Consider the following 11,473-nt stretch of genomic DNA (forward strand, 5'->3'; position numbering starts at 1 on the left):
TTTTATTTTTAAACTTTTTGTTTCCATTCTTTAATAACGAGGAAAATCTGAGTTTTCTATAATCATCGAACTTCTCCACCTTTTTAATATGGACTTCCTGGTTTTATTTCTTAATTTTTTTATGAAATTTTGAAGCGCTCTATTTTTAAAAAGTTGAACTTCTTGTTATTTTATTTTTGAACTTCTTTGTTTTCATTCTTTGATAATGAGGAAAATCTAAGTTTTCTATAATCATCGAACTTCTCCATCTTTTTAATATGGACTTCCTGGTTTTATTTCTTAATCTTTTTATGAAATTTTGAAGCGCTCTATTTTTAAAAAAAGTTGAAGTTATTGTTATTTTATTTTTGAACTTCTTTTTTTCCATTCTTTTTATGCATTTTTTGTTTTTTGGTGAAATGGCCTAGGCGGTCCCTTTTTCATTGATGATTTTTCTTCTGTACGTGGCACACGTGAACTTTGGAATTTCTGAAACATGAACTTCGCATGCCCACATTGGTCCCGGTTCTACACTGAACCGGTACTAATGGGCTGAGCCGGCCTGGACCATAGCCCTGTTTTCTACTAGTGGTAGGTGTTCCAGTCCAACCCGGCGCGTGCCGCTCAGTCGCTGACGTCACGAAGGCTTCGGCTGATACCACGACGTCGAGTGCCCATAACTGTCCCCGTGTTGATGGTTAGTGCGTATAGGCCAGTAGCCAGACTCAGATCAAATACCAAGATCTCGTTAAGTGTGTTATTTTGAAATAACCACGGACGCCGACCAGGGCCAGGCCCACCTCTCTCCTAGTGGTCTCAACCTGCCCTGTCGCTCCGCCTCAAAGTAACAGTCGGGGGTCATCGGGAACTCAGGCCCACCACTACCTGGATGGAGCCACCTGCCCCTTCAGCCCCCATCTCCAAACAGTATCACCGGTGTTTTAACAGTATAAGTATATATCATATGCCCGTGATCACCTCCCGAGTGATCACGGCCCAGTAGTATAGCATGGCAGACAGACAAGAATGTAAGGCCACTGATGATAAACTAGTATCCTATACTAAGCATTACGATTGCAGGTAAAGGTAACAACAGTAGTAGCAAGGACAGGCTATGCATCAGGGTAGGATTAACGGAAAGGAGTAACATGCTACACTACTCTAATGCAAGCAGTAGAGAGAAGAGTAGGCGATATCTGGTGATCAAAGGGGGGCTTGCCTGGTTGCTCTGGCAAGAGAGAGGGGTCGTCAACACCGTAGTCGTACTGGGTAGCAGCGCGTCGGTCTCGGTGTCTAGCGAGAGAAGAGGGGGAAGAAACAATGAATACAATGCAAACAGATGCACAACGATGCATGACAAAGCAAAGCGTGATGCTAGGCGTGCTCTAACGCGGTATGAGGTGATACCGGTGAAGGGGGAAACATCCGGGAAAGTATCCCCGATTTTTCGCATTTTCGGGCAGAGGAGACGGAGGGGGAAAGTTGCGTGTTCGCTATGCTAGGGATGCATGGCAGACGAACGGGCTGCATATCCGGATTTGTCTCGTCGTTTTGAGCAACTTTCATGTACAAAGTTTTTTCATCCGAGCTACGGATTATTTTATATTAATTTTAACATATTTAATCATTTTTAGCATTTATTTAAATATTTTATTTCAACATTATCCAGAATAGTGACTGATGACATCATTATGACATGACCATGACATCAGCTGGTCAACTAACCTATTGACCGGTCAAACTGACACGTGGGGTCCATTCGTCATTGCCTGCCTAACTAACTAATAGATTATTTAGATTAGTTAGCAGGTTAATTAGGTTTAATTAGTTAAATAACATAATTAATTAAGTTAATTAATTACTTAATTAATTAATTAAATTATTTTATTATTATTATTTTTTAATCGTTCCAAGTGCGTGGGGCCCCCTTGTCATACCCCAAAGGGCCCCAGCTGCCAGTGGCACGCAGGCCACTAGAGCGGGCTTCACGGTGCGGTTGGGGGTGCTCACCCGAACGGGCACGAGCGTGGGGAAGCGGTGGCGCAGCTCCGGCGCCGGGCGCCGGAGGTGGCAGCGTAGGGGGGGTGGGTGCGCGGGCGGGAGCGCTTGGGGAGCGTCGCGACGCAGATGCGACACGAGTGGGTGCTGAGCCCGCGGTGGATGGCACCGGCGTAGTCGGGCGAAGACTGGCGCGGCCAGGTGCCGACGGGCACGGACGGATGCGGCGGCAGGGCTTGCGGCAGGTCGCAACAGTAGCTGCAAGTAGCCTGCAGCAGAGAAGAAGCAGCGAGAGGAGCAACTGTGGGCGCACCCGGGCGCGGGAGGAAGTAGTGCTAAGCAGGGCAGGGGCGCGGGATGGCCACGGCGGAGCAAGCTCCGGGCGCGGGTGCGGGCGGAGGGCCCGGGCAATGAGCGTGCTAGGGAGCGGGAGGCAGCGCGGGCAGCAGCAGGGCGAGGCGCGTGCAAGGCGATGCATGCGCGGGCGCGCGGGCGGTGGTTGGCAGGCAGAGGGAGAGAGGAGGACCGGGGTCCTCACCGGCGTTGAAGGGGAGTGGGGGGCGGCGAGGCATGAGGGAGCTCGTCGGGGAGGTAGTCCAGCGAGGAGGGGCTTGACGAATCCGGCGATGGCGTCGCTGTGCGCGGTTGTCCGGGCTAAGGACGGGTGTCGGTGTCAAAACCAGCGGATTTCGGGTAGGGGGTCCCGAACTGTGCGTCTAGGCCGGATGGTAATAGGAGGCAAGGGACACGAAGTTTTACCCAGGTTCGGGCCCTCTTGATGGAGGTAAAACCCTACGTCCTGCTTGATTAATATTGATGATATGGGTAGTACAAGAGTAGATCTACCACGAGATCTGAGAGGCTAAACCCTAGAAGCTAGCCTATGGTATGATTGTTGTTCCGTATGTTGTCCTACGGACTAAAACCCTACAATTTATATAGACATCGGAGAGGGTTAGGGTTACACAAAGTCGGTTACAATGGTAGGAGATCTACATATCCATACCGCCAAGCTTGCCTTCCACGCCAAGGAAAGTCCCTTCTAGACACGGGACGAAGTCTTCAATCTTGTATCTTCATAGTCCAGGAGTCCGGCTGAAGGTATAGTCCGGCCATCCGGACACCCCCTAATCCAGGACTCCCTCAGTAGCCCCTGAACCAGGCTTCAATGACGACGAGTCCGGCGCGCAGATTGTCTTCGGCATTGCAAGGCGGGTTCCTCCTCCAAGTACTTCATAGAAGATTTTGAACACAAAGATAGTGTCCGGCTCTGCAAAATAAGTTTCCACATATTGCCATAGAGAGAATAATATTTACACAAATCTAATCTGCTGACGTATTCCATAGTGTGACATCGCACCACGGCCAAGCCTTTATTCGAATCATTTTACTGTCCCACCTCAGCATGTCACGCGAGGCGATTTCCTTGGCACGTCTTGTTAAAGCAGAGATCGTGTCCCCTTATTCCGGGATTCTTATCAATATGGGCGTGGGTAACCCAACTGCTTCTAGGACTCCTAGACTATAGGCAAGTCCAAACGGCCACGGAGAGGACGCTTGATATTCACCCTCTTTATAAAGGGACAAGGCTTTTACTTTTTCCCTCCTGTGTTCAACCGAATCCTTCCCCCACCTCGAGCTCAAACACCCAAAGTTCAGGTCAGGTGCTCCGAACCTTCAATCATGTCCGGATCTAGCCTTCAAGGCCGATGGGTGCCTTCCTCCGTCACGGAAGAAGACATCAAAAAATTGAGGGAGGCCAGATATCTGATCGCCGAGGTTTTGCATCGGCTGCCTGCTCGAGGGTAGGCCGTCCCCTCCCCCGAACCCAACAAGAACCTCGTGTTCGTCTCCCACTTCCTCCGAGGTCTAGGCCTTGCTCTGGATCCTTTCATCAGGGGTTTGATGTTTAATTACGGGCTAGATTTCCATGATCTAGCTCCGGACTCCTTTCTTCATATCACGACATTTATTGTCATGTGTGAGGCCTTCCTTCGGGTTAACCCTCACTTCGGCCTGTGGCTCAAGACCTTTGAAGTAAAGCCGAAGATGATCAAGGGGCAACATGCAACGTGTGGAGGTGCCTCAATATGCAAGATGATGGGAGCTCCATGGCCCAAAGGTTTCATTCCAGAGGTGTCTGAATTGTGGCAACAGGAGTGGTTCTACATCACAGCTCCTAGAAGTGCCAAGTGGGCGGCCGCCCCAGTTTTCTGCTCGGGCCCTCCACCACAGCTGATGTCATGGATCAGCAGAGGCCTGAGTTGGGGTCCAGCCAAGGACGTGCCTATACTGCAAAGCCGCATTCGAGATATCTTCAATGGAGATTTTAGTTTGGTTGCGGTAATACAAGTTATGCTGGTTCGTCAAGTCCAGCCTTGCAAACGCCGGCCCCTTCGCTTGTGGGAGTTCAATCCCGAGGGACCACGTGTCATTCACAATTTCCACGGCCTGACACACGAGGAGATGTACAAGTCATTCTTTGGACCTCAGGTAGAGTGTCCAGAAATCACCGAGGACGTGGGCTTGAGCAGTAACCGCGCCGCCGAACAGGTAAGGAATCTTCCGGCCGAACATACTATCTCTCATTTCTTACGAAGTTATTTCTGCGAGTTCGCTTTTTGACCAGGACTGTCTAACAAAGGCGAAGTTGATTCGGTGTTCGGCCTCCCTCCCTGAGGGTTTGGACAATCAGGTATTGGGAAAGATGCTCCAGGTCACACCTTGCCCGGAGCCCTTGAAGGAAGATACTGGGGAGGGTAATACGGGCGGACGCGGGCCCCCAACGCTGCCCATTCTAACCGAGGGAGCGAGCGTCTCCATGAAGGAAGACGACCGGAGGAGGAAAAGGACTGCGCCCGGGGATTCGGAAGCCGAAGCTTCCAAACGGGAGAAGAAGTCTCCCACAGAGGGTCCTACCTTGGGGGTGCTTTTGCCGCACAAAGTCCGCGGGGGAATCAATTCTCCCGCGAGTCGTAGGTGACCCGAAATACTTTAATAGTACAGGTATGCCATCTTTTTCTTCTGAGAAAATAACCACCGCATATATCTTTGCCGTTCGGGCCTTAGCCCCTCTCAAATGAGCTCGTCTTCGGGGGTTCTTCTTCCAGAGATGATGGAGAGCGAAACGCCTCCTCCGGACTCCTCCGCTCCAGAAGCGGGCGACCCTGAAGTGTCGTCGCGGAGGGCCTCTCCGAGTCCGGTGAGGCCAGAAGATAATCCCATTGACCCCCGAAGCTCCCAGTGTCCGGCTCCCGAAGAGAGCAGACAAAAGAGTCTGGCATTGTCTGGTGTGCGATCGGATGTTCTGAGGGAATTGGTGGGGCGAGCGGCCATCTCAGATGAACACTGTATGCTGATGAATACGGTGATGGAGAGAATCTCGTCCGCCGAAAGCGGATTGCATGAAGCTTTTATGAGTCTACTGACAGGCTTTGAGGTACGTAAAATAATGTATGATAGTCCTGCACATGCTAGGTGTGCCCTGTGTAGATAGTAGCCCCTGAGACTCTGGTTGTCATCGGACACGACGATGAACAGAGGATCATATTCCCAGGTAATAACCATGTTGCCTCTATGTACAGGTGATGGAAGCTCCGGTGGCTAGCCGGACTAGTGAGTTTGCCCATTTAAAATGGCAGTTGGATGCGGCAGACGCCGACATCGAGCTTGTTAACAAAAGGCTTGACGAGGCACAGGGTAAGTGTCATTATGTGGTAAACGCCACATAGTAAGAGCAGCATGATTCCAGTATCTTTAATATGTTGTGACTGCAGATGGAGCTGCCACTGTTGAAGCCTTGCGGGCAGAACTTGCCCGAGCCAAGGAACAAGCGAGGTTTGGTAATGCGGCTGCTTTGAAGGCGGCCGAAGAGTTGAAAGCCGAGAAGGCCGCGCATGGCGAGAGCCAAGATAAGATGGCCAAGATGGCCATATAATTAAAAGCCGCCGCCGACCGTTGCCGGGTTCTTGAAAAGGAAAACCTAGCGAAGGCATCGGACCTTGAGAAGGCCGCTGCGACGAGAAAAGATATCTGCTCTGCTATGAGGGCGAAGAAGGAGGAGCTGCGGGAAGCCGGGGATATTGTAGCTAGGAAATCCTTTATGTTGCGGAGGAAGTTCGGAGATCCATGGTATGCCCCTCTGGATCGGCTGTGGAGTTCGGAGGATGTGTATATGGATTTGGCGGCGAGCGCTGCCGATGCGGCCAAGTACTTCCAGGGTCAGACAGACTGTGAAGTGGACCAGCTGTTTTGGACACAATTCCATTCTCCCGAGCGTCCGCTTTCATTGACTGACCAATTAGCCGAATGGGCCGAACTGAATAAGTTGTCCGGACTCGCCATGAGGTCTGTTGTGGATCAGCTATGGCCGGAAAGGCCAAAACCGAACAGCTATTTTAGCTTGGTGCAGCAGTTCCTTGATGTGGTGCCGCGCATTAATGCGATGAAGAGGTCGGCGTGCATAGAGGGCTCACGGATGGCCTTTGCCCGTGTTAAAGCATACTGGGCGGAGATGGATGATACCACTGTTGCAGCGGGGATTCGGCCATAGGTCGAATGGCTGCTGAGCACTACTTTGAAGAAGTTCTTAAGGGTGCTCGTTTGATAGAGACCCAGTGCTCAAAAGATATTATGTTTGAGTGATATGTAATCTCATTGTAAGCGAAATGCTTTTATAAATTTTATAAGGCTATTTTTATACTTTTGCCTGAAAGTAATATGATGCCTCCTGGGCGGTCGTTTATGTATACATGTGTATAACCTGACAGATTGCAGCCGTCGGCTTCAACCCCCACGCATATAATGCAGAGGTGCTCGCAAAAAACACGCGTTCACACTTAACCCAACGCCTTGGTCCTATTAAGGAGGTGATAGCGGAGCGAGCGAGGCAACCGGACTATAATCCTTTAGCACTTTCACTTAGCCATAGGAGTTTGACAGTGGGGCTACTAGATAGCCCTTGGTGGCTCTGCACTCTCCCGATCCCGGGGTGCATACATGCCTGGCCGGAAAACGGCCCTTCGTTAAGGCGGAGGAATTCTAACATTCCAACAGGTCATCGAGTGGTTGACCAGTCTCATGCTATATCATGACAGTCAGTTTTCAGCTTTCTCTACTGAGGTGCTCGTCCGGATGAACCAGGGCACAATCGCAGTAGTTCTCTTGGTGCTACCTTAGCCGGTAAAGCGGAACATAAGGCACCAAAACACAGGAGCCAGGCAAACCCAACATTTGACCAAAGACAATGATTCGGAGCTGATGCATATAGGGCCAAACTCGTGACGCCGAACACTCCCTAAGGTATTCGGTCTTTGTGGTATAAACCGGCCTAAATAATGGCCTTTGTAAGAAGCCCCTTGTGTCCAGGTACGTGCATTGTTCTGGCGTGGACACATGCCAAGACGTCAGCATCCTTCTCAATGGTGGATATGTATCAGCAAGAGACAGTAAAAAAGGTTTACGCAGGGTCTTAATCTAAAAAGAATCCTTGGAGCGGGTCCCTGCTGCACGTCTGCCCCAGTGTCTCCGTTGTGCCGTATCCTGGACGGGTGTAGCACGATGATCATCTGTAAAAGAGAGGAATTTAGGTGAAGAAGTTGCCGTGCAAAAAGATAGTTTTTAAAGAAACCATGTATAATTCAAGATGAGAAGAAATTGCCACTTGTCTGCGCGCGTTGAGCCCCTTGTATTGACAAATAGGGGTGTGTCCATTTATTCGGTATAGATAGCGGCGCTTTTAGTGTGCGGCTGCCAAGGCAGCTGCACTCTCTTCGGCGCGCAGAGACCGCTTGATATTTCCGTTCACTGAAATGATGCCACGTGGACCGGGCATCTTGAGTGTGAGGGGGGCATAGTGTGGTATTGCGTTGAAGCGAGCGAAAGCTTTGCGTCTGAGAAGTGCTTCATAGCCACTTTGGAAGGAGCAATGTGGAAGGTTAAATGCTCGCGACGGAAGTTATCGGGGGAGCCGAATATAACTTGTAGTAGGAGGGAGCCCGTACAACGAGCCCCTGGGTCTAGCGTTACTCCTTTAAAGGTAGTATTGCTATGGCGAATTTTTGTTGGGTCTAGCCCCATCCCGCGGATTGTATCCTGATATATTTGGTTTACATTGCTGCCACCTTCCATCAAGACTCGTGTGAAGTGATATCCGCCAATTACTGGGTCTAATACCAGGGCAGCCCATCCTGCACGTTGGATACTTGCTGAGTAATCGCGATGGTCGAAAGTGGTCGGTTGAGACGACCAGTGGCAGGACTTTGCGGTGACAGGCACTTGGGTATATTTTCCTGGGAGTGCCGCGTTGTTTTTCCCCTTGATCATGTGTAACACGTGTACTATTTTGACTTCTGGTGGAAATTTCTTTTGTTCCCCAGTGTCTTGCTTGGGAGGCTCGTCCTCCTCTTCAATTGGTATATCCTCCCCCTTGTGTACGGTGTTGAGCTTGCCGGACTGCTTGAAGACCCAACATTCTCTGTGGGTATGATTAGCAGGTTTACCAGGGGTACTATGGATCTGACATACTTGGTCCAGAATTTTGTTGAGGCTGGACAGTTCATCCCTGGTGCCTTTGGAGGGCGGCTTTTGCTGACCTGGCCGAGAGCTTTTGAATCCGGCATTTACTACCGTGCCCTTCATGTTGTCTTCTTTATTCCGGCGTTTGTTATTGCTGTTGCGCCGTGATTTCCTGTTTCCATCTCTAACTTCAGATGTACTGGGGTCGCTGGTGCTGCATCTGGCTAGCCAGCTATCCTCACCCGCGCAAAAGCGGGTCATGAGGTTTGTTAATGCGGCCATCGTTCTTGGCTTATTTTGGCCGAGGTGTCTGGCGAGCCATTCATCACGGACGCTATGCTTAAAAGCTGCCAAGGCTTCAGCGTCCGGACAGTCGACAATCTGGTTCTTTTTAGTAAGAAACCTGTTCCAAAGCTTTCGGGCTGACTCTCCGGGCTGTTGAGTTATAGGACTCAAATCGTCCGCATCTGGAGGTCGGACATAAGTCCCCTGAAAATTTGCCCGAAAGGCGTCTTCGAGCTCTTCCCAACTTCCTATGGAGCTTTCGGGGAGGCCTTTAAGCCAGTGACGAGCTGGCCCTTTGAGCTTGAGGGGTAAGTACTTGATGGCGTGGAGATCATCTCCTCGAGCCATATGGATATGAAGGATGTAGTCCTCAATCCAGACCCCAGGGTCTGTTGTTCCGTCGTATGCCTCTATGTTTACGGGTTTGAATCCCTCTGGAAATTCATGGTCCAGCACCTCATCGGTGAAACATAGGCGGTGTGCGGCACCCCTGTAGCTGGGTGTACCGCGTTCTTCGGATGTTTGTTGTGTTGCACTGTATGCTGGGGCGCGCTTGCGTGGTCCATAGATGGATCTTGTGGCGCCGTCCTTTGGGTGCGAGCCCTCGCATGGGTCGCGTGTTGTATTGTGAGTGGCGTTGTATGCCACTCTGTGTTGGTAGAGGGGTCGTCTATCCGGCTGGGTGGCTGCTTTGATATTTGGTTGTCTGGGGTCTGAAGCCTCCTCATCGAATTCAGGTAGCAGCTTCCGCTTTGGGTAGCTCTTGGAGGGGCAATTGTCGCCGTACCTCGCTGATGTGTTGAGTATTTTACTCCATCTAACTTGGAATGTGTCTTGCGCAGCCTTGAGCCTTTGCTTCTGCTTTTTAAGACTCCTCGCGGTGGCAACAAGCCTTTTACGGGCATTCTGCTGCTCCGGTGCCTGTCCGGCGTTATGTCGTCCGGACTATTATCCTTGATAGAATTTGTTTGTTCGGTTTGATTATCCAGATTGCCGTTGTCTGGCAGCGGTTCGCCCTGCTCCAGTGCTGGGTCTGTGTGATTGTTATTTCTGTCGAGGCAGGATTTGGGGCGGCGCTTGCGTTGCCGCTTTGACTGCTTCTCGAGGGGACAAGCCTTCGGTGTGTCCTTCCGCTCCTCATCGTCATCTTTTGGTGCGTCCACCATGTATACATCGTATGATGAGGTGGGCAGTGGTTCTTCTTCGCCTCCCGCATCGTCGTCCATACCGTCGATGTTTTTAGACTCGAAGTCGAGCATGTCGGTTAAATCGTCGACAGTGGCTACAAAGTGGGTGGTGGGTGGGCTTTGAATTTCTTCATCGTCCGTATCCCAACCTTGCTGACCATAGTCCGGCCAGGGCTCTCCTGATAAAGAGAGAGACTTTAGTGTCTTCAGAATATCGCCGAAAGGCGAGTGCTGAAAGATGTCCGCGGCAGTAAACTCCATGATCGACGCCCAATCGGATTCGATCGGCAGGGGCGCGGAGGGTTCGGAGTCCGGAGAGGAGTCCGGCTCCTTGGGGTCACGAGTCTCACGGAGTGCAGGGCTGGTGTTCTCCTCGATCGCCGTTGGGATCGCAGCCCCCAAGGCGGCGTCCAACCACCCATCCTCGATCGGCGCAGTTGGCTCCGAATTAAGGGTCGAAACCGATGCGGGTGCGGCCTCCAGGGCACTGTTCGGCGGCAGAGCTAGATCATGCTCGTCGTGAAAGTGCGGCGCGCTCGGCAGTGGCTCGAATCCGTCGAAGATCAAGTCCCCACGGATGTCAGCCATGTAGTTTAAACTTCCAAATCTGACCTGACGGCCAGGGGCATAGCTTTCGATCTTCTCCAGATGGCCAAGTGAATTGGCCCGTAGCGAAGCCGCCGAAGACGAAGATCTGTCCGGGGAGGAAGGTCTCACCCTGGACTGCATCGCTATTGATGATTGTAGGAGCCATCAAGCCTCATGGCGACGACACAGAGGAACTCTCAATGAAAGCACCAATGTCGGTGTCAAAACCGGCGGATCTCGGGTAGGGGGTCCCGAACTGTGCGTCTAGGCCGGATGGTAACAGGAGGCAAGGGACACGAAGTTTTACCCAGGTTTGGGCCCTCTTGATGGAGGTAAAACCCTACATCCTGCTTGATTAATATTGATGATATGGGTAGTACAAGAGTAGATCTACCACGAGATCGGAGAGGCTAAACCCTAGAAGCTAGCCTATGGTATGATTGTTGTTCTGTATGTTGTCCTACGGACTAAAACCCTCCAGTTTATATAGACACCGGAGAGGGTTAGGGTTACACAAAGTCGATTACAATGGTAGGGGATCTACATATCCGTACCGCCAAGCTTGCCTTCCACGCCAAGGAAAGTCCCTTCCGGACACGGGACGAAGTCTTCAATTTTGTATCTTCATAGTCCAAGAGTCCGGCTGAAGGTATAGTCCGGCCATCCGGACACCCCCTAATCTAGGACTCCCTCAACGGGGACGACGAGGTCCAGCGGCAACGGGGTGGCGACGACGAGCGATGGGGCGCGGCGTCAGGGTCGGGGCAGTGGCCCGATCCAGATCCAGAAATGGGGAAGCGAGAAGAAGACCGGGAGGAATCGTGCGGGGGGGAGTGGTGTTCGTGGGCTGGGGTTCGGTGTCCCCTGGGGGGGTAGTAGGTGAGGTGGGGTGGGCTAGTCTGGCCGGGCCGACTGGAGTG

The sequence above is a fragment of the Triticum dicoccoides genome, chromosome 3A (genome assembly GCF_002162155.2).
Source record: "Triticum dicoccoides isolate Atlit2015 ecotype Zavitan chromosome 3A, WEW_v2.0, whole genome shotgun sequence".
NCBI classification, from domain to species: domain Eukaryota; kingdom Viridiplantae; phylum Streptophyta; class Magnoliopsida; order Poales; family Poaceae; genus Triticum; species Triticum dicoccoides.